The sequence below is a fragment of the Carlito syrichta genome, unplaced genomic scaffold (assembly GCF_000164805.1).
Source record: "Carlito syrichta isolate Samal-C Ts95f unplaced genomic scaffold, Tarsius_syrichta-2.0.1 Scaffold316274, whole genome shotgun sequence".
NCBI classification, from domain to species: domain Eukaryota; kingdom Metazoa; phylum Chordata; class Mammalia; order Primates; family Tarsiidae; genus Carlito; species Carlito syrichta.
The window spans coordinates 664943-688662 of NW_007260370.1; positions in this window are offsets into that span (position 1 = coordinate 664943).

Here is a 23720-nt window from a genome sequence, read left to right on the forward strand (position 1 = left end):
ATATATGAGGGGGAAACCCCTGAAGACCCTAGAATTTATTTATAAAAAATTGTACATTTATTCTCACATGCTTAAACTTCAGTCATCTTCAAAATCTTCTCTGTTTGATGCAATACACCTCTCAAGGCACGTTTTCCACTGCTGAAAACAGTTTTTGAATTAGTCAATTTCAATGCCTTTTAGGACTTCTGCCATTTTTTGTTTCACCTCTTCTACATCAGCAAAACGTTTCCCTTTGAGAACGTTTTTCATCCAGAGAAACAACAACAAAAAAGTTGCTTGGGGTGAAATCAGGTGAATTGGGAAGGTGGGGCATGCAGGTCATGCTGTTTTTAGTCAAAAACTGCTGAACATTCAGTGCCATGTGGGCAGGTACACTGGTAAATCACTCATCATGAAATGGGCAAATGCATTGAAAACATCTGCAAAAAAAAAAAAAAATCACTAAAGCTGAGCACAGCCTTCTACAATGCTAGCTGCTACACTGATGCTGATGGGTTCCTACAATACTTATCTAGCAGAGGAAGCCTGCATTACAAGGGTCCTGCTTTCCAAAAAATACCTATTATTTTTCGGGGGGTCCCTCTTCGTATATAGATACATATTTTATGATAGAACATAAAATAAATGAGGGAACAATTGCCTTGTTTTACTCCAGAAAGGGTAGACAAGTAAAATCTTTATCCCTGAGATATTTCAAGAATAGCACCTGGTTTTTATATAACAGTATCATCAATAGCTACCAGCTATCGATTATTTGCTCTGCCATGTACTTTACAGATGAAAATGCCAAGCACTTTTGAAAATATAATTCAATATGAACGCAACCTAATGAAGTAGTACTAATATTCCATTTTACAGATTAAAAACTCAAAGCTTGAGTAGATTGAATAACTTTCTTGAGGTCATACTCTTAGTAAAGCAGACTGGAAAGAAGATGCTTTAAAAGCTGTGTGTGCTCTTTTTACTGACTACAACATACGTAACATCAAAGGAGACTCAGCAAGTTTTAAGGAATCAAGGGCTAAAAGCACTTCAAGGAATCAATCTTATGGTATAATATAGATGGCATTTACAGAGTTGTAAGAGTTTAGCAAAAGCCACTGGAAATACATTGATGTTCAGTATTAAGTATAACTTCCTACATATTTGGACTTAGTCATTTACTCATCTGATGATCTTGGAGAAGTTAAATTATTTACAAGTATTATTTGTGTGACAAAGTTCAAGAAACAGTGAAAACTAGCCATACTTGTCAATTTATTTATTTATTTATTTAATTTATTTTATATTTTTGAGTTGGAGTCTCACTCTGTCACCCAGACTGGAGTGCAGTGGCTGCTCCCGGCCACCGCAGCCTCGACCTGCTGGGCTCCGGTGATCCTTCCGCCTCAGCCTTCCAAGCAGCCGGAACTACAGGTGCATGCTACCACGCCCGGCTAATTTTTGATTTATTGTAGAGATGAGGTCTCGCCAAGTTGCCCAGGCGGGTCTCGAACCCGCGGGCTCAGGCAATCCACTCAATTTATTTAAATTCATTTTTTTTCCAGCCAATTTCACACATAACTACTAACTGAACATTTATCATCTGTAATTTATTGTGCTAGGCAGTATTGTAAGGCTTAAAGCAACAACAGCAAAACAAATATGGCCTCTCCTTTCCTTAAGACACTAGTTTTGCCTGGAGAAGACTAGACCAGGGAGGAGTTTCTTACCCTTTCCCTTTTTTTAATTCATCAGGCATCTTTGTTCATCTATCTTCTAACATCTTCACTCAAAAAATCTAAGCCAAAATTGCAATCATTGGGTAACTTTTTTAGTTTGGGCAACATTATAGAACATGGAATGAGTAAAATCAACATTCAATTCATATATTTAACAATTTGAGGAAGTAAACCAAGAGATTGCAAATATGATTTCGAGTGTGGGAATATACAAAGTGCTGAACAAAATGATCTGAGCAGGACTGAAATATAATTGGGTTTAGAGAGCACATGTAATTGGTGGAAATTTCAAAGGGAAAAACTTTAATGTGTAAAACCCATGCTTAATTTTTTCATAAAATCTGAGGGTTTTTTCCCATAAGTTGCCATTTGCATCAGATGACAGAAAACTACAATTGCTCTCATCCAGGTAAACTTGGTCAAAGTAATGACAAAGTGTCTGTTAATATACTCAGTCAATTCGGGTTTGTTTTGCTTCTCCATTATTGGTTATGCTTAAGTACAGGAGGTTTATAACAGGACTGCAGCATTAGTAAAGTGAGAAGGTCTGATCTTCAAGCAATCTCTCTTCTCCTTGGCTTATGTCCTCTGATCCTCATGGTTGGCTATAGGTCTTCTCCTGATGTCCCAATTCCTGGTTGCCAGGTCCAAGTGCTCTTAAGTTTACTTCCTCAAAGTGCAAGACCCACTCTCAGCCTGAACTACTTTTTCTTAGAGGGCTCAGGAACTGTTTTCCTTAAACTGTGTCAGGAGTGTCCACGACTTTGTCAGCCTGCCTGTAGGTTCATGGTGCAGCCTATTGAGTTAGCGATGGCTATTTTACTGTTCCTTGCCGTGTTAGATGGGAGGGCCTCCTTCATGAATCCTGTGGCCTCTCTAAGCTACATCTTGGGAGAGGAGGCAAACATCATCTCTGTTCTGAGATACAAACTTATCTCGCTTTTCTGTGTCTCTACATTCTAGGATCAACTCTTTTGGGGGGATCAGTCCAGGAATTTCTTTCTCAGAGAACCCTGTAAAGAGGTAACAATTTCTTTGCCCCATTTCTGAACATCCCCCTTTCACTTGCCAGAAATCATCCCTCTGGGATGTTAAAAACACCGAAGAGGCAACTATCCTTTCAACTTTTGTTATGGTCTGTCATGGTTTTGGCTCTTTATGTTTAAAATCAAACTTTTGGAGCTTAACCCCCACCCCTTTTAAGGCTTGGTTTTTGCAAATCAAAAACACCTTGACTTTCAAAACAATTGTTTTTGCTCTGAGTTTCAAAATCTATTTTTAGACTCAATTGAGTCATATTCTCAGCTATGGCTACATTTCCAGAGGAAACAAATGCCAAGTGATTCAGTGGGTAAAAGGTTGCAGGACAATGAGCAAAATGCTGAAAAGAAAATGCTTGGTTTCCACAGAATTTTATTTCTCCACATTTAATTCCATGTTAATTGTTTTTCTCCCTGAAGAAAACACTGTCCAGTGCCCTCTTCCACACATCTAGACACTATTTCCTCAAGAAAAGGGATTCAATATCTGTCCAGAATCTGTTTCTCCAGATGTGTACTCCCACACACAAAGCAGTACATGGATGTGGGACATCTCATACCCTGCCCCTTCCATTAAAGTGTCCTGTAGGAAATCTGGTTATTGGGTAAGGCTCACTTCTCCCTCAGCTAGAAGCACTATTTTCCTGAAGGGACTCCTTTGATTCAATAAGTTTCCTAAGCGGCTCATATATAACGGTAGGGATGGTTTCCCTAAAAGGGGAGAAGAAAAGCGCAGAGCAGCCTTTATAGAAAAATAGCACATGCCTCTCCTGGTCCTCTCTCCAAAGCCTTCCTTTCTGCAGAGTCATGACCCTAACCTTGAGCCCAGGCTTGTCAGGGTCCAGTTGTCAATGAGACTCAGTTGAACCTTGGCTCTTGAAGGAACAATCTGATCCTGTACTTGTCCATCTCTGGTTCCTAGAAACCTCACCAGCCCACTGAAATCTGCATTAAAATTCACAATATTCCTATAGACAAAGCAGAAAGAGAGAAATTTGACTTTTAAAAACTTTCAGCAGATTTCTGACAACATTTCTCTACCAGACTAGGTTTTGCTCAATGCTTACTGCATAAACTAGGGATTCTGGAATGGTTCAGTACTTTCCAGGGAGAAGATTTAGTTCTTTTACCATTTCAGAGTATTTTTGGATGTTCAGTTAAATTTAAGTTTTTCCTCACCCACTTCTTTCTATCTTGTCTTAAAGTAGAAGAGAAAGGATTATGTACTGTCAGAGCATTTAGGGAGAACTTGGCATCAAGGAGGGGGGTCTGGTTTATGGTGTAAGCATTTCCACACTTTCATTTCAGGAAGAGTACAATTTCCACCAGCCTTTGGCCATTGATATCCATCCAAGCTGGCATTTGAAAGATGATAGATAAGTTCTCAGACTGTGTTTCAACCACACTACTCTGCACCTCTTGGGAATACAAGGACTTTTAGTTCTTTCAGTCTTGTTTCTTCCTTTCCCCAAATTCCTCTACATATTTTTATAATAATTAAATATACACTATATACATAGATATTATAAAATTTGTCATTTTAACCATTTTTAGCATACAATTCAGTGGCATTAATTATATTCACATTTTTGTGCAACCATTACCAAAATCTGCTTCCAAACCCTGTCATCAAACAAAAACTCTAGCCATCAATCAATAACTCTTCATTACTCCCTCAGGCCCTAGCAGCATCTAATGTCCTGTCTGTGTCGATAATTTTGTCTATTCTAGATATTTCAAATGAGTGGAATCAAACAATATTTGTCCTTTTGTGACTGGCTTTTTTCACCTAGTATAATGTTCTCAAGGTTTGGTTACATTGTAACATTTTATCAAAACTTCATTCCTTTTTATGCCTGAAAAAATTTATGTATATAAATTATATGTATATGTAATTTATAAATTTATATATTTATATAAATAATTTTGCTTGTCCATTCATCTGTTAATGGGCATTTAGGTTGCTTACACCTCTTGGCTATTGTAACAATGCTGCAGTGAATAATCAGCATACAAATACTGAGTTTCTGTTTTCATTTTTTGGGGATATATACCTAAAAGTGGAATTGCTGAGTCTTATGGCAACTCTATGTTTAACTTTTTGAGGAACTGCCAAACTACTTTTCACAGCAGCTGCACTATTTTGCATTCCCACCAGCAATGTATAAGGGTTTTAATTTCTTCATATTCTCACTAAGACTTGTTGTTTTCTGTTTTTTAAATTACCACCATGCTAGTAGATGTGAAGAGTATCTTATTTTGGTTTTGATTTGCATTTCCCTAATGACCAATGATATTGAACATCTTTTTATGTCCATCTTTTCATATTTGACATTTATATATCTTCTTTTGAGAAATGTCTATTCAAGTCTTTTGTCAATTTTTAAATTGGGTTATTTTTCTGTCTTTTTTTGGTTGAATTTTAGTATTTAAAAAATATTCTAGCCGGGCGTGATGGCGTGTGCCCGTAGTTCCAGCTACTTGGAAGGCTGAGGCGGAAGGATCGCCGGAGCCCAGCAGGTGGAGGCTGCGGTGACTGGGAGCGGCCACTGCACCCCAGTCTGGGTGACAGAGTGAGACTCCAACTCAAAAAAAAAATATTCTAAATATTAAAATCTTACCATGTATATGATTTAAAATATTTTTCCCATTCTGTAGGTTATGTTTTCATTTTCTTGGTAATGTTTTTTGATGCACAAAGGCTTTCTTAGTTTTGAGGACATCCAACTTATTTATTTATTTTTATTGGTTTTGCTTATGCATTGAGTGCAATATCTAAGAATATTTTGCCAAATCCAAGGTCATGAAGATTTATTCCCAGGTTTTTCTTCTAAAAGTTTTATGGTTTTGGCTCTTATATTCTGTCAATTTTCAGTAAATTTTTGTATAATGTATGAAGTAAAATCCAACTTCATTCATTGCATATAGAAATTTAACTGTTCCAGCATCATTTGTTAAAGAAATTGCTTTTTTCTCCATTGAATCAATCATTGATTGGATATGAATGTATGGGTTTATTTCTGCACGCTCCATTCTATTCCACCAGTCTATATGTTATTGATCTTTCCTTATGTTATATCTTCCCAATTTTTTCTCATTTTGGGCAGCAAACTGCTCTTAAACTTTCTGCCTTTTTTTCTTTCAACTTTGTTGTTTATGTATAGACTTTTCCCCGATAACTTAGATTTTGTTTATGAATTTTCAAAGCCAAACACAGAAATAAATATGAATTCAATAAACTATCCTTTCTCTTTCTCAAAAAAACCCCCCAAAAAAGCAACCTGGCTCTTTCAAGTCACGTACCCTGTGGCTTTCAAAACTATGCTCTCCACTGGAGTTGTTTCAAAATATATCTAGAATCTAATTTAATTTTTAGAACATCTCTAGATTTAAGACTTTCTGGATTGTCCTTCATCCATCCTTCCTTGAGATAAAGGAATACCATGTGAGGCAATGGATATCATCAACAAGAAGAAGAAGAGGACATAGTTAACTTACTGGGAGTCAGGGAAGATCTCAGCAATTATAGTGAATTTTTTCCCGCCACACTATTATCTGTATTGCTTTGGTGAAAGGTCACATGAAAAAAAGAGATAATCTCTTTGGAACAGAAGGTGATGTTACAAAAAAAGAGTGGGTATGAGGAAAGATAAAGAAAAATGTAGAAAGGAAAGGAAAATGGGAAAATGTAATATTATTTAGGACACACCGTGAACAACAATGTCAAGATTTTTAATACGAACCTAAAAACTTAGTATTGCATGCCATGTGAAATTTCGTAGGGATGAAACTTCAAGCAGTATGGCCAAAAAATGAGGAAGAGTGTCAATATTTGATTGAGCCATGTTGGCAGAGTTTACATTCTAACAAGGTAAAACATTGCTTCTGTTTGTCTACAGATTCCCAACGTGCTTGATAGCCTATAAATTATCAATAGATTAATTAGCACCTCTGTATCAAGGACATGGTCTGAGGTCATATGAAAGTCTCAAGATGGAAACAGTTGTACTTTTTTCAGAGACTTTGTGATCCTTTTAAATGACAAGTTTGAATTCAGGATAACACTGTTTTGCATTTAAAACATATTTTTAAATAACACTTTAAACCACAACAAAAAAGAAGGTCTTTGTTATCCACGAACAGCATTTACCTGGTCATTTTCAAGTGCCTTTCTAGCATCACAAGCATGCTGTGTTGTCCACCCACATAGTTTTCTCCACCTCTGATGAGACTCTGTGGGAGACACTTCAGAGAATAACAACGCTAAGGTACCCATGCCTGCTTTTGTAGAGCTTGACTCATTCTTCGGCTGGTCATCATTTAGAAACTTCTATAAATCTTAGACATTTATGCTGATGTAGCTATAGATATAGATATATTTTTGCAGGGGAGGAAAGGAGAGAGGAAGTTTGAAAAAGAAAGTAAGAAATAAAGTCCTTGTCTTGAAGGCAGACTTTCTGTTATTTTCTCATTTTTCCCAGAAAATACAAGATCTAGAGTAGAAGTTTTTCTCATGAGTTGATGACTCTAAAGAAGACTACAGGATACACTTTAGGATTGCTAAAAATAACTACCTAAAGCAGTACGAAAAATTTTTTTGAGTATGAAAATATTTTTCTGAGGCTGAGCTCCGTGGCTTAGGTCTGTAATTCCAGCACTTTGGGAGGCAGAGGCAAGAGAATTGCCTGAGACCAGCCTGGGCAACTTTGGGAGGCAGAGGCAAGAGAATTGCCTGAGACCAGCCTGGGCAACTTAGCAAGACCTTGTCTCTACATTAAATCAAAAAATTAACTGGGCCTAGTGGCATGCGCCTGTAGTTCCAGCTACTTGGGATACTGAGGTAGAAGGATTGCCTGAGTCCAGCAGGTTGAGACTCTGGTATCCATGAGTGTGCCACTGCACCCCAGACTGGGCAACAGTGTGAGACTCTGACTCAAAAAAAAAAGTCAGAAAATATTTTTCTGCACATGTGAATTTTTCTGTGTAGAATGTTTATAGTTTTCACAAGTCCTCCTGATTCAAAACTAGCTTAAAAAAAAAAAAGTCTGGTGCTAAGATAGTAGCAGAAAAATTTTATCTTATGCACCTAGATAAATTTTTCAATAGTGACTTTTTGGAGCACTATGTTGAGAAAGATTCTGAGGTTCAGCAAAAAAGGCTGATAAGCACTATCTGTCGAGCATGTGTGTGGTGGAGGAAGTGTTTGCTATCCCTGACTTAAAGTGAGTTTTTCCAGAAGACTGAGCAAGTCTCCATGTTCTTAACTCCTAGGACTTAAGGAAAGTGTAATATAAAAGGAATATTCAGCTTAATCTAAGGACAAATTGTAAATTTGTTTTTTTAACATACTTGAGTGTGGCTTTATGTTTTCAAATAGTTTTTCTTTCTTAATTTTGTGTATTGGAACAATTTGTACTCCCTCAGCAATATTTAAGACATGTACAAATGTAGCATCAAGTTAAGAAATATTCCGTGGTAGAAAATTCAGTTGTTAAATGCAGGAACACTTGCTCTTGATTAATTTAATAGCAACTGTGATTATGCATTCAGATCAGAATTTGACCATTTGTTCCATGATTAGGAGAAAACAGCATGGATGAAACATGAAGTTCTAAAACTAGTATATGGAGGAATTCATGATAGAAATGAAATGAGCTCTACACTTAATATCATTGAAGTCACTCTCTGCTGATCATTTAGAGACCTGGGAAACAGAAGAGGAAACAACAAAGAAGCATCCACCTTTGTTCACTCCATGCTCCTGGCTTCTTTGATGCCCCGAGGAACTCAGACCTTGAGAAGAAGACTTTCCCCCTCTGTTCTCTCCTCATAAGGGAAAGGGGATTGTTGAGAGTGAACACATTGAGACACAGCTTACCTTTATCTAAGGGTATTGCATATGTCGTTAATATGGATGCTTGCAAGTGATGTAGCATTATCATTATTCTCTCTTTCCACCGGCAAAAGTGAGAACTTGGAAGAGGCTCCTGAAGAGGAGAGCCCAAGCTCCTTAATTGGTGAGGACTTAGTCAACAAATATTTACTCATCACAAATTGGGGACAAGACATTGGACTTGGTGTGGAGGACACAGATATGAATCAGACACGGGTCCTGCCGTCAAGGTTCTTACAATCCAGTAGGGAAGTCTAAGATGAGTTTGCTAATCACTCTAACAGGAGGTAGAAAGCCGAAATGCCGTGTGAAAGGTGAACTGCCTTCACGTTTCAGAAGAAGGGTGACCGCAAGAGCCAGCCAGTCCTCCTGGTTTGCACACTGGCCTTACTCCATCATGCCTGTACTTGTGTGATTATGGGCCACTGCACCTCCGGTCATGCTCTTTGCTTAGCTGCCTGAGTAGTCAAAGAGTTTCTGCATTTACCTTCTGGGCCCTGTAAGAGAAACCAAATTCATGTTTTCGAGATTTCAGGCATCTTACATGATTTGGCTCTTTCTTTTTTTTTTTTTTTAATGTAAGTACTCGAGTTTTTCTTCAGTGGCAGAACATTTCAATGATTCGTTGTCTTAGTGAAGTGTCATGTTAATTTTATTTTCAATAGAACCAGGAATTGACGTGCTGCTCACTGACAAATAAATTAGCCTCCCCTAAGCATAAGTCAAAGGGTAGGAAACATAAAGAAAAAGATTGTGGTACCTATAGTTAAATATACAGTATTTAATCCTCTAGAACATGTTATATATCTTATATAGTTAAACTCTGCTAACTGGCAGAAGGCAAGGAAAAATCAGAAGAATCAAATATTTGGTAAATACCTCAAAATAAAAATATTTCCCTTAGTATGTAGAAATTATTAATTAACATAAAGCAGTGATCTCTAGCTGGAAGAATTGGGTACTTAATTACAGTTTTTAGTGGGAATCTCATAACATATAATATCTTAAAAGTAGTTTCTAAACCTATAACAATTTATTATTGGACCCAGAAATTAAAAGCCAAAGTCCAGTAAAGGAATTCTGCATTTCTTGAACTTTTGAGAGGATCACACAAGAAAAAAATTGCCTTTTGTGTGTCTGGAGTGAACCAACAATCATTAGCCTTTAGTTCCAGGACACTAAGAGAAAACATGAACTTGGGGAGTTAATATCCACTCTAGCTCCGTATGTCCCTTGTATCATTCTTTTTATCCTTGTCCTTCTTTTGGATGCCAACTCTACCCTTAGACTGACAACTTTCATGTAGCTATCATTTTTGAGGAATGCAGGCAAACCAGTTTGTAGAGATTGCCAAGTATGACTCTTGTCCAAAATGACCTTTATGCTGTACATTTATGTTGGAAAACAATTAAAATGAACAGAGTCAACAGTGTGCAAATAATACGGTGTAATTTGGTCTGGCTATATTTGACCTTCTTTGTATGCCATGTTTCATCATTTAGCTTCTTTTGCACACAGAATCTAGTCAACCATTCATGCGTGTGCATGGCAAGAAATAGGTTTGCAGGATGTTTGACAGCTCAGGGAAAGTGATAAAGCAATGTTGTCAAACAGCTGCACAAAAGGCCTAAGAAGCACTAAATGAGCTGTCAATAAGTGATAACATCACTATAAATTATCAAATCAAAACATCTTCAATGTAAAAATACTGAAGTTGTGCAACTCTAGAATTCTTAGAACTCAATCACTTGGAATCCTAAAGGTTCATTTAAAAATGAAACTTCCAAAGACAAAATGGAAAGTGCACTATTAACTCAGCAGTGAATTCTCTTTCTGTTGTTAGTAGGCTCTGTGACATTCGCCAAATCACTGAATTTCTTTTTATTTTCCCTTTCTGTAAACGCCACTGATGATATGTGCTTTACCTACTTTCAAGGTCACCATGAAAGTCAAGGAAGAGGATGTGTAGGTAGGGCTTTGCATACTCTCAAGTACTGTGCAAATACGGTCATTCTATCCAACCTTCTGTACAGAAACAAGAGCTCAATAAATGTTTATGAAGTGAATGGACTGTGATGATAACACACCTGCAGTTCATTTTATTATTATTTTATTTTATTTAACTTTTTTTTTAAGAGACGTAGTCTTGCTCTGTTGCCCAGGCTGGAGTGCAGTAGCATGATCCTAGTTCACTGCAGCCTCCAACTCCTGGGCTCAAGAGATGCTTCTGCTTCAGCCTCCTGAGTAGCTGGGACTCCAGGTATGCACCACCTCCTAAGTAGCTGGGACTCCAGGCATGCACCACTAGTTCTAACACACCTGAAGTATTAAAACCATTAGAAATCATGTTGCTCTCAATAATCATAATGCTAAATTAGAAATTCAGTTTAATATATGTTAGGAAACAAAATGAACAAGAATGGCAAAAAGAATTGTAACATAGTTTGGTGTCTCCCAATATCTCTAATTACAGAACAAGAGTGAGAATGTCATTCTGACTTGCAGGAGTTGAATACAAAACATCATTTTGATTTAGTAATGTTTCAACTGAAATCCAAAAGCTTCTAGTTGCTCTATAATCTTTATTTCATTTCTTTGTGGTTAAAAGTAGGAGCAATTTGATCTATAGTCAACACATTCCAAACACTAAACCGCATATAAGTTATTTTGTCAGACCCTTTGAAAAATATGGCTTCTGCCCATTAGAGACTGGGAGTGTCTTAGGCAAGGTAGAACATGTACATTACTGGAAAAGGAAAAGAAAACAGTTATACAAACAACTAGCTGAGAGTGGAGATGAGGTTTATAGATCATTCGGCCCAAACAGAAGTTGAGCTGAGTTTAAGGAGCTGAACCAATAAAGGTTGGGCAAAGGAGTCCTGACTGCTTTATTTATTTAGCAGCTTGTTATCTTCTGGTTAAAAATTTTCAAAAGTATTAGAAACTTTGCCTTTTGAGGACAGAACTATATTATGTTTCTATGAACATTTCTGTTGTTTTTGTTACCGTGGCTTGTTTTCATATTAGAAAACTTTCGGAAACAGTTAATAGAAATGTTTAGTCCTTGCTGAATTTCTGAGTTAAGTATTGCATTGTGATTGTTAAATCTTATTTACCCTCTAATTAATGATAGTGTTGAGACATACCTATAGACAGTTTTTTAATGTATCTAATTTCATCTGTCCACTGCTAACTCTTACCAAGCTTTTTTTTTTTTTTTAATAAACATGAGTACATTGTTTAAAACACAGCATGATCTCAGGTAGAATTTTAGAATGAATTGTGGTGGCTCCCTCACCCTGTCTTGCACCAGATGTTTCTCTGCAATTCACTAGGTGTTGTGCTATCACTTAAAAAGTGCTGATGGAATTTGAAACCACAAAAGTCCAGTTGTATGCTCGTTAGCTCTCTCTGATAAAGTAAATGCAATATGGTTTGATTCTATTTAATGAATTCAACTTTGAATTTGTGTAGGTTAATTCCAATTTGGGGTGATTTTATTGAAGTCAAAATCACTCCTGATTTTTCACTGAAAACTCAAAGCAGGTGCCATTTTTCTCAAGAGGTTCATGGCAACTACCTCCTTGCCTTACTCCTCCCCAGAATTGTGGTCCATTGGCCTGGGTGGTTGCAAATAATAGCTCTCTATAGGGAGTTCACACCTTACTGCTCCAGAAATCAGGACTCTCTTTAGTAATTCTAATAATCAACTGTTCCTTCTATACTAAACGACATAGACCATAAACACCTTTCATTGCCAGTTTTAGGTAAATCACTAAAATCAAACACCAGGGACTCATTTGGACGGGGGTGTAGTGAGCAGGCAGGCAGCAAAATGGAAAAATACAAAGCAAACCTTAGGAGATTGAATCTGAAAGGGTCAGAGGCCCCATGCCAAACCACATTCACGTTGAGGAGGTTTGTTCCAGTTTTTTGTAGCTCCCAATTTGTCTCTTTTTTGGCTCTGGTTCTTTGTAGGTTTGTCAAGTTTTATCTTTAAACTTTCCCTTCTCTCTCCTCTGAGACTTGTCTCTCTGAAGTTCCTATACAGTCTAGCTTAATTTGTGGAGAGGAAAACTATTTAATCAGCTGATTTCCCTTGAGTGACAAAATTAACTGGTTTGAATTTTTTAATTATTATAATTATTAACCGACATGGCCAGACTTATGCTTGAAAGTTCTCTTTGGCAAGAAGAAGGTTAAATTCTGATCCCAGCTCTGCTCTAAGTCAGAGAATGTCGCAGTCTCAGTTTCTTTATCTATAACAAGGGACTAGTCATATCTCATGGGGTTATTGGAAAAGATTAAACATATTAATGTATGTGAAAGTGCTCTGTAAACTACAATATGATGAATAAAACTTATTTAACAGTCCAGGAGGCAGGCTTACCATTACAAGTAGCCTTTGCTTCAAAAGAGAAAGCCAGGCAGTTCCCCTGGGCTTTATTATTTACATGAGAAGAAATGTAAAGGGATTTGCTGGAAACATCTTTTAATTAGGACAGAACACATTAGTTCAAATGGAACATTTCCCTGAGATGTCTCCCTGGGGCAGGCTGGTTCTGTTGTTAAGAAAGCATTGCCTACACCAGTTTCTTCTGTCACAGATGGTCAAGATACAGAAAGAGACTGCAGATTATCTCTCATCGATCTGGCTTCCTGAATGCACTTGTTCAGTTCCCATTTAGAGACATGCTCTTTTAAAGTTTGCAGTGAGATGCCCTGCTTTTCTCTTCTTGGATTTATACCTGCCTGTTAGTGACACAGTGTTCCTTTACCAGGTGTATGCCGGGTATATCGATGACTCCAACAATAGGGGCACAGTCACTTGACCTACTTTGACTTGGCTTTGGTGCCAGTGTTTACCTGCTGGGCCAGCGGCATCTCAGAAAGTATTAATGTTGTCTTTGAGTCTGCTGCTAGCCCTGTTAACTTTCAAAGTTTTTACCTTTAAAGCGATTAAAAGTATTTCAACTTACAATATCTGTTTTCTTAGCTAAGCAAGGTTCTAATGTCTACACAGTATCATTTACTTTATAACGTAGAGGGTATTTATAGCTGATGAGTAAGTATACTCATCTGCATTTCACTTACTGCAGCACACCCTTTATGTTCAGAGGCAAAGCTTTTTGAGGAGTTGATTGATTTATTGAGGTTGAACTTTTCATTCATTTTTTTTTTCTTTTTTTAGACACTAGGTTCCCTCAGATGCCTTCTTTACTATAGACTGAAGAGACTGGTTTTTTTTAGTGTTGCTTCTGGAATCCGACTCCCTAGCTTAGAATCTCAGCTCCATTTCTTACTAAGAAAACCCAAGACACAGAAAGTAGTGAATATACCACTGAAGTAGATAGCAGGTGTCCTAGAGAGAAAAAGTTTAGATTTCGAAAAGCTTTTAGAAGTTGAAACTTTCACCTTTCTTTTTTCCACATAAATTCATAAAACTGTACACAGTGTTTTTAAGTATTTGGTGGACAGGGACCGCTTGAGAAAGCTTATGATTTGGATTGGGTTGACAAAGTGAATTCATCCAATAAGCAAGGATCAAAGGCACTTTGGTTCAGGCATGAAGAATACAGGATTCCCTTACCCCAAAAGCTTCCTGCTCACCTTTGAGACATGCACTCTGCTGATTTCCGGCTTTCCTCAATGACTCTCTTTCTTGCTGTACCTGTATTAACTCACTAAGTGGTCTCAGCTCTAAATACCAAATACTGAGGATACACTGATTATCCCCAAATTACAGCTCCCCTTAATCTCCAGAATGGCATTACCAACTGCCCTGAACTGTGATAGTATGTTACACATTTACTTTTGAGCCTTGGGATTGTTTCTCCCCTCATCTAGCAACTAAGGGCCACAACGGCAGAGGTTGTCTATTTACTTCTGTGAGCTACCTAGGATATGCTGTGAGTCATATGATAAACTCTCAGTAAATATTTTCTTAGTGAAAGAATTCCTTTGTCTAGAGCTTTACCCATCATGGAGTCCAATACAGTGCTGTCACTTTTTCCATATGTGTTCCCCATTTCCCAGCTACCTTCTCTTTCTTAATCTGAAACTGTCACGTCCAACACTTCTCCAGGGTGTTTTGAGAATAAGACCATATGTACAGTAGGTATACCAAGACAGCAGTCCCCTAGAGACTTTCTTTGACCTGTGGGGTCAGAGACAGGTCTGTGTAATTCTTTAGGAAGCTGTGCTTCCTTGGAAGTTTTCATAGTCTGACTTACAAAATTCTTTGCACTCAGAAAGAGAAGTTTTCATGCTGTGCCATCTGGTCTCAGTGCTGGGTTGTGAAGTGCACCCTTCCAGATGGATGCTCTGCGTGTGGATGCTGGCCCAAGAGCTCAGGCAGGCAGGGCTCTGGGAAAGAGAGGTAGATTTTGATGGATTTATTTTTTATGCTGTTTCCTGGGCAGCTCTTCCATTTTGATATTTGTTGTGTTTTGCTTTCTCATCATTTTTCATTTTCCTCTTTATGAAAGCGTGTGAATAATTTTCAGTTGGGATTTCATGAAATAAAATTTTCCATCTAAATTTTTTTATTCTAAAGCTTTCCTGGTTCACAGACAAGATAGCCTATCAGGGGTCAGGAAGTAAGAAATGAACATTTGGGGGAAAAGTAACAGTGAACCACTGATGATAAAATCATCCTTTCCCCTAAATTTAATTCTCTATTAGATATAAAAGTCATTTTCAAATACTGTGTCCCTACAATGACTTTGATTACCAACACTTACATGCATTTATTATGTGCCAGTCACTTGCTAGGTGTGCTACACATATTATCTTAGTTCATGTCACAATAATCCTATGAGGTAGGTTTTATTGTTATTATCTTCCTTTTGGAGATGGGGAAACTACAGAAGCGACAACAGATTAGGAGGCTTCCCAGGGATATCTAGCTAGCAAGTGGGTTTGCTGGTTCTAGGTCTGTATTCCTAACACATAAGGTGTTTTATAATTTCTGTAGAACCAGCTGAGGTTTTTATGGATTTGAGGCAAAATACTGGGTATCAGTTGAACTTTCTGGTTCTCTTAAATATAAGCACATATTAAAAAGTCTTTTATTAAAAAGTCCCTTATTTAAAAAGCCTTTTAAAAAGGATCCCCCTACTTCCTATTAAGGCAAAATTCCTTAACCTGACGTTTGAAGTGTTGCACATTAAAAGCCATTATGCCTTCTTTATTTTTCCATACGTTTTCTTTTAGTTTTGTCTCTCTATTTTAGAAAATAAACCAAAGAATTTTAACTAATATAGTGTGTTGAAAACAATTTTACAATTCCATATGGTAATTCGCTTATTGTATTTTCTAGATGTGGTATTAGTTGTGATGATCAAAATAGCAAATATGATTGGGGACAAAATACTCTTGATATGTGAAGCTATTCAATAAGAAATTTTTTTCAATTTATTTTACTTTAATGAATTTATTGAGTTGACTATTGTGCTTATAACACTGGGGATATTAAATAGTCTATGACATATATGGTCCATGCCATAAAGAAGCTTAGAGTCTTATTAGACAGAAATATTTATAGAAAATTATAAATTACAAATTTGTCATGAAAGTAACAATGCAATTAAACTGCAAAAAATATGAAGCAAAGAAGCTTTATTTGTTTATACTCTCAAATTTTCTCTGAAAAGAATTTAATATACTTAGGATCAAATATACTATTTTTTTACATCTATATTTTTGATTCATTCATTTGTTCACTCATTCAATATTTATTGAACAGATATGTGTAGAAAATGACCAATTCTTTCAAGAAATTCCACGATTCTGTGAAATAGAGTTTTATAGCCATTTTGATAGATAATAAATAAATTTACTCATTTGGAGTATCAAGATGATGGCTTCTGCTTCTATTAAATAACTTTAGGCTGGTGTTATAGATAAAATTGTCTTAAATCAATCAGTTAGCACATATACAGCACCTCTTTTTTTTGAGTTGAAGTCTCACTCTGTCACCCAGGCTGGAGTGCAGTGACATGCTCCTGGCCACCGCAGCTTGGATCTGCTGGGCTCAGGCCATCCTTCTGCCTCAGCCTTCCAAGTAGCTGGAACTATAGCTGGAACTATAGACAGGTGCCACCACTCCCGGATAATTTTTTATGTATTGTACAGATGAGGTCTCGCCAAGTTGCCCAGGCTGGTGTGGAATCCGCGGGCTTAGGCAATCCTCTCACCTAGCCTCCAAAAGTACTGGGATTATAGGCGTGAGCCACCGGGTCCAGCCAACAGCACCTTTTATTTTAGAAACTAAGTCAAACATTGGACATTTTAAAAAATGAAGCTATTTTTCTTGAACTCAAGCGGGGGGAATAAAAGGAACAAGTCACAGTTAATTACAGTGCAATGGCGAGTGCTAAAAATAGAAGTGAATAAAGGGTATTGTGGGAAATAGAGGGGACACAGAGAGCACGGGATACACAGCCTGGAGCAGTCTGAAAGGTTCGTAGGAAAGTGAACCCTTAAAAAGGAGAGGGAATGGGGTAGAAAGGATCCAAGTCACTGAGTCAAAAGAGTGTCTACCTTATTTAGTTCTTTGTGTGTGTGCATTAGAGATGGGGGGAAGAGCTAGGCTCGGTGGCTCAGCCTGTAATCCCGCGCCTTTGGGAGGCTGAGGTGAGTGGATTGCCTGAGCCCGAGGGTTCGAGACCCGCCTGGGCAGCAAGACCTCATCTCTACAATAAATCAAAAAATCAGCCGGGTGTGGTAGCGCGCGCCTGTAATTCCGGCTACTGGGAAGGCTGAGGTGGAAGGATCGCCGGAGCCCAGCAGGTCGAGGCTGCGGTGGCCGGGAGCGGCCACTGCACTCCAGCCTGGGCGACGGAGTGAGACTCCAACTCAAAAAAAAGAGATGTGGGGGGGGGGGGGAGAGATGGGAATGGAGGGTAGAACAATAGAGAGATTGTGTTTTAAGGAGACTGTTATGGGATATTATTTATCCTGAAGATTTAGATTGTGTTTCTCATTTGAACCACAAAATGAAACGAAATTATTTGAATCACTGTTTTTTTTTGGTTCTCCTGAAGATAATACATAACTAAGCATTCTAGATGACAAGGAAAGAAGTTAATTGACATGTAATAGATGCCCAAGAGTATCAGGACTTAATTCTCTGAGTAACTCCAGGTGAGAGAGACCCCAAAATGAATGAAGACAATTCTTGGTTGTGACTTTTGGGGATAAAGTTTTTAAATTTAAATTACTTTTACGTTCAGTTTTATTTTAAAAAATTTCACCTTTATTTATTCTAGGTTATGGAATAATGCTCCTTTGAGTTGCTCATCTGTCCTCCCTTCCTCCTTCCCTTCTTTCCTTCTTCTCATTACTTTGAGAGTCCTCCAAATAATTGGCTAATTAGAACTTTCCCTGCATGGGCCCGGAGCTTTTGTTCTAGGCTTTAATGCTTAGTATAAAATCCTATACTGTTGTGCCCACTTATGTCCTCTGCATTCTATTTTAAGCAAAATGTTCACAGTCAGAATCAGAATCATGGTCTCTGTCTTGGTAAAGATGAAGTAATAAATTGGCTCTAGAGAGGTGGATTTTAGGCTGATTTGAGAAAGGACTCTCTTTTCAAAGTGACTGATTTTCCAAGGTAAATTTCAACAGCAATTTTCTAGGCCTTTAGAGCAAAAGAAGCTTTTCCTTCCTTCCTTTTCTGTTTGTAAAGGTTAATGCCTTCAAATGCTCTCCAAACAGTGTGCTTTGTATCACCTTATACATTTTTGCAATTCTTGTTTACTTCTTACTTTGCTGGAGAGGTTGCTAGTGGGTATCTCCCATAAATGATAAATAAGTCATTCCTCTTGAGAGCAGATGAGGTACAGTGTCTGCCCTCTGACTCTGCCAGCATGCTTTCTGCCAGTCAGGAGATAGCCTTCCTTCGAGAAAGCATCCAACTCTTTGTTTCAGGGGCCTCTTGGCATAGATTAAGAATCAGCAGGCTGGGTCTACAAAAGTTGGTCCACAAGTTGGCATCCTGTTCCTCACAGTTCTGTGTACAGGCCTAGAAAGGCAACTCCTGTGACCTTTTAAATTGTGGCATACTGCCACAAAGAGAAAAAATTCACTCTTCTCCAGGACTGCTGGTTTCTTCATTTAAGCCCTGAATATAAATTCTGCACAATGCATGGCATTATCTAGAAAATTGAACCCTATAATTTATGTGAAAAATCAGGTTAAGGGTTCCAATTTTTAGGACCTTAGGAGAGAGTGCAGTCATCCAAGAAGGATGGTCGGTTCAATCAAAACCAGGAGCAATCATGGCCTATTTTCAGAACTGTGTTATGTGGACCAGACCACATATTCCTTTAATACCATTCCTCAGGGCGTACTTTGATTAAAATAAAAAAAAGAGGAAGAAGACCTAAAGCCACTATTAGAGTAGTAAATAGTGATGGAGAAGTAAACTACTTTCTCACATAAATAATCTGTTGATGTATTATTAGCTGAAGAAGGTTGAGTTCAATGGGTTTATCATGGAAATTTTGCTCCTGTGTATAACCAGTCTGGCTTTTTGGGCCTGCTGCAGTGAGGTGTTGGCCTGGCTAGATACAAAATGAAATCCACATTCCCTTGTGTTTATCTTGACAGTTTCTGGTACCACCGTTGCTTTTTTGTAAATCTCATTGTGGTCTGAGGATCTAAATAAAAAGCTCCTTTCTGCCAGTCTACTGAGTAAACACTGCTCCTGCTTCTGGAATCCATATGAGCTCCTCTATCAAACAGGTGCATCAGCTTTATAGGAAATGACTTTGTTCCTGGGTTGGTATTTCTCAGTGAAGGCCTTGTTTAGCATGGCAAGGGTAACTATGAAATCACTTCAATAAGCAATGAAGAAATCAAAACTGTCCAAGGTTTTCTTTCTTTCTAAAGCAAGTAAGTTACATTCCAATTTTCCATATATATCTATAATAGTGAATAATATGCTTTTCAATTTTTGAAATTTCATGCTGCATAGTTGTCTTTTCATGACTGAGACAAACTTTTTTTTCCCATTGGGATCTGACTTCCTTTCAAATCATCAGCAGTTCCTTACAGAAATTGAAGTGGGAATTAAGGCTCTTGATATTGCATAATTCTTCCGAGACTCTTCCTGCTATGAAGATATGGAGTACATTTTAAATGAAAGATTATATTCAAACATTTCAGTGAAACTAATAATGCTACTATTTTAAGTTATTAACACATACAAATTTCAGACTATGTTTTCCTTTAATGTATTGGCTTAAAAAATATTGAAATGATATCCTAAGGGTAAATTATTGTGATTTGATAGATAACACCTGGGTGCTGTATATTTTTGTTCTTATGATTAAAAAAAATACAGCCCTGTAGTTCAATCAGAAGTATATTACTTTCACATTGTCACATTTATAACTTACTACACTTGACTCCAGCTAGCATTTATAAGCAGCAAGGATTTTGTACTTAAAAGCACTGAGTCATTTTTATCCACCAAAGAGCCCTATTAGAGGGTTTTGTGAAAGCAAATTAGACCATCAGTCTTCTAGACTGAATATCAATCTAGAATAATCTGAAACTGGACCACAGCATTTGATCAGTGGACATCCAAATACAGCTGTTTGAAGTGTGATGTCACAAAGTACACAGAAGTGGTCAGCAAAGTTGGGACAATTAGTCAGTAATAATTGAGACATGGGCATTTCCTAAGGGAGTATTTACCAGCTGGGAGGAGTTAATGGACCAAACCTTGTTCCAGGGCATTAACAACAGCAATAATTATTCCTGGGAAACGTCTTATTTTGAAACTAATGCTCTGGCTTGAATATACATATACAAAACAAACTGCTTACTCCTTCTACTGCATGAACTGAAGAGGCTACAGTTAGGGAAAGTCTATTAGTGGGGCTGATTGTAGTTCTCCAGCACAAACTATGAAAAAAAAATTATGTATGTGTGAAAAGGGAAGCATAATTAAATACTTTAGAATCCTTTTTTTTTGTCATATAAAATGGAATTGGTTCTATCTTTCTTACCTGTTTGATGTTTCTCACAGAATCTGTCATCACTCCCACTACTCTCTTCAAATACTCTGGCCCATTCCCATCACTAGGATGCTCACCAGAAAATGTCTATTCCTAATAAAGGCCAAGATTTGAGCACCTCAAGCAGACTGGCATATATAAGACTTTCAAGTGTTGTTTAGATATTTGTTAAAGGGGAAGGAAGGGTTGGAGACAGTTAGTCTTTCCTCTGTTATTCTAAGCAATTTAGCCATGGTCCCAGACTGACATGTGCACACTGCGTTCAGCAAAGCTCTCCTTCCCTCTCCTCTCCTTTCTTTTCCTCATATGCTCTTCCCTCATATAAAGTAGTTTAGCACTCTTCCATTGTTATTACTTGGTCATGGGCCATCTTGGCAGAAGAAAGAAGGTCTCACTGTTCTCCACCTCAAGAAGCAAAGAAATTTGCCTCCATATCATGTATAAAACTGCAGTCTCTCTGTGAGATGTTCTGGTAAAGATGGCTTTCTCCAGTGTCATGTTAGTGTCTTGTATAGATTGGTTCCCTGAGAAGCTTTAACCTTACTTTCTCAATAATTTTACTAGCCAGGTGGGAACTCCTTCATCTTCCATGATCTCTTTCTCCTTTTCAGCTTACTTCCACCTCTCTCTCTCTCTCAAACACATTTATGAACTTAATTCTTTAAAAGTTTGCTCTAATTTGTCACCTATGCTCTTGATTTCATCCTTTTCTATAACTTCCAGGACTATCCTTGATCAATTATAACCCCTATTTCTACAAACATCAAATCTATAATAGATAAACATGCTCACTTTTCAAAATTAAAAACAATATTTATCTCTTGATCTTGTGCCTCCTGTAGTCATAATTCCGTCTATCTTCTTTTTGTGAACCCACAGTTTTGATAATAATAATAATGTATATTATTAAATAATGGCTGTGTATACAGCACTTTAATACCTGACACTTTATTTTAGTCTCATAATAGTCATTTGTAATTAATGTAGTTTCCATTTTACAGATGGAGAAACTGCCATCTAAAAAGGTTAATTAGGTCACATAGAAAAGAACTGGCGAACCAAGATTTAAAGCCAGATTCATCTGAACCTCAAGCCTTTTAACAATTGTAGTATCATTTTCTGATAAGTCTTTATTTGCTCTCTGCACTTTCCTGCTTTCCATAACCCCGGGGCGGGGGGAGAATGATGCCATCTAGTTGCCAATATCTTGGAAACTTCTTAGTTTTCGTTGGTTTCGATTGTTCTATAGCACTTGGTACCCTGTAGTACTCTTTTCTCCTGGTTTCTGTGACATCATTGCATTCTGGTTATTTCTGATTCTGATCACTCTTCAATCTCCTTCACTGGCAAAGTTTATTTCTCCTGCCTCATGCATGGCAGTGCTTCTTGGGTTCCAGCCTTGACAAAAGGATCTCATCTGCTCTCTCAGTGCCCAAAACTGTCATCCAAAACCATAGTTCCAACTTGGGCCTTTCACCTGAATTTCAGAATCTTAGTGCTAGCTGCCTGACAGACACATATGGACACTTTGCACAGAAACTGAAAACGCAACAGCTAGGAGGCTGAACCCATTATCTTATTCCCAGAAGTGCTTTTTCTGTGAATGAAAATAACATCATTCTCTTACTACATTTTCAGGCTTTGTGGGCTTTCTAGATTCCTTCTTGGTCCCCACAAAATATGTTCCATGTTCTTACTATTTTTTCTATACCCAAATCCTTACTATATGTTCCATATCTACTATTTTTATACCCTCCCCTGTACTTTTTTCAGACTTTTGTCATCTGTCTCCTGAACCATTGCTATGACCTTCTTCCTAAACCCTGTAGAAGTCTCCCTTATCCCTACCATCCATCAAAAACTTATCTTAGAAACAGTTACTAGAATTAATTTTCTAAAATAGAAATCTAATCATGTCATGGTAGGCAAAAGAAATAGCACATTTAAAGCTGTGGGTGTATTAAAATCAAGACATATTTCTGGGTAACCTCAAGTGGTTGTCTATATCTGGGTGTTGAGTACTGCAGATGAAGCCAGAAAGGCACTGGGGGACAAGTCAAAAACTCTTGGATGCCATGCTATGGTTTGGAAGTCAGCAATTTTTCCCTTTAAAGTGTGACTCTGTGGGTCATATATGGGGGGGGGGGAGAGTCCAAAAAAATCCGGAATTAGTTTTTGGAGGGCAGTCTTCTTGGAGTACAGGCTTCCCCTGCTAGGTAAGTGTTTTAGGAACCCATCAGCATCAGTGTACCAGCTAGTGTTGTTGTGAGAAGCTGCATTTGGCTTCAGTGAATTTTTCTTTGGAGATTCTTTCAACATGTTTGCCCATTTCACTCACACTGTGCTGAGTGTTGTCAGTAATTTTTGACCAAAAACACCATGATCCCCATGCCTCACCCTCCCTGTTCACTGGCCTCACCCCGAGTGACTTTTGTTTTTGTTTGTTTCCCTGGATGAAGAAAGTCCTCAAAGGGAAATTTTGCAGATGTGGAAGAGGTGAAACCCAAAACGTCAGAAGCACTAAATGGCATTAACATTGACAAGTACAAAAACTGTTTTGAGCAGTGGAAAACGCATCTCGATACATGTATTGCATCAAACGATAAGTGCTTTGAAGTATAAACATGTAAGAATGAATATGAAATTTTTAAATAAATACATTCTAGAGTTTTTTCATCCCCCCCCCCCATACAGTCTCTGTCACGTCTTTTTTCCTCATCCTTTAAAACATGAAAAACTATCTTAATTTGTGTGCCATCCACAAACAGGTCATGGGTTGGATTTAGCCAGCGGATCTTAGTTTACCAACTCCTGGTTTGGATATTGTCTATACTGGAAAGTAGCCAAGGAATGGTTTTCAGTAGGGAGTGTACTAATCAGAAGGGATGTGGACTTTTAGGTGAGGCAGTGTCACACAAGGCCCCTGTATTTTGAAGACTTTACCTTCCTCTAATGTGGTGGCAGTGGAAGCAATGTGGTATGATTCCTCTGCTGTCCTCAGCTCCCAGCACTTCCCCCAGCCAGCAAACCCACA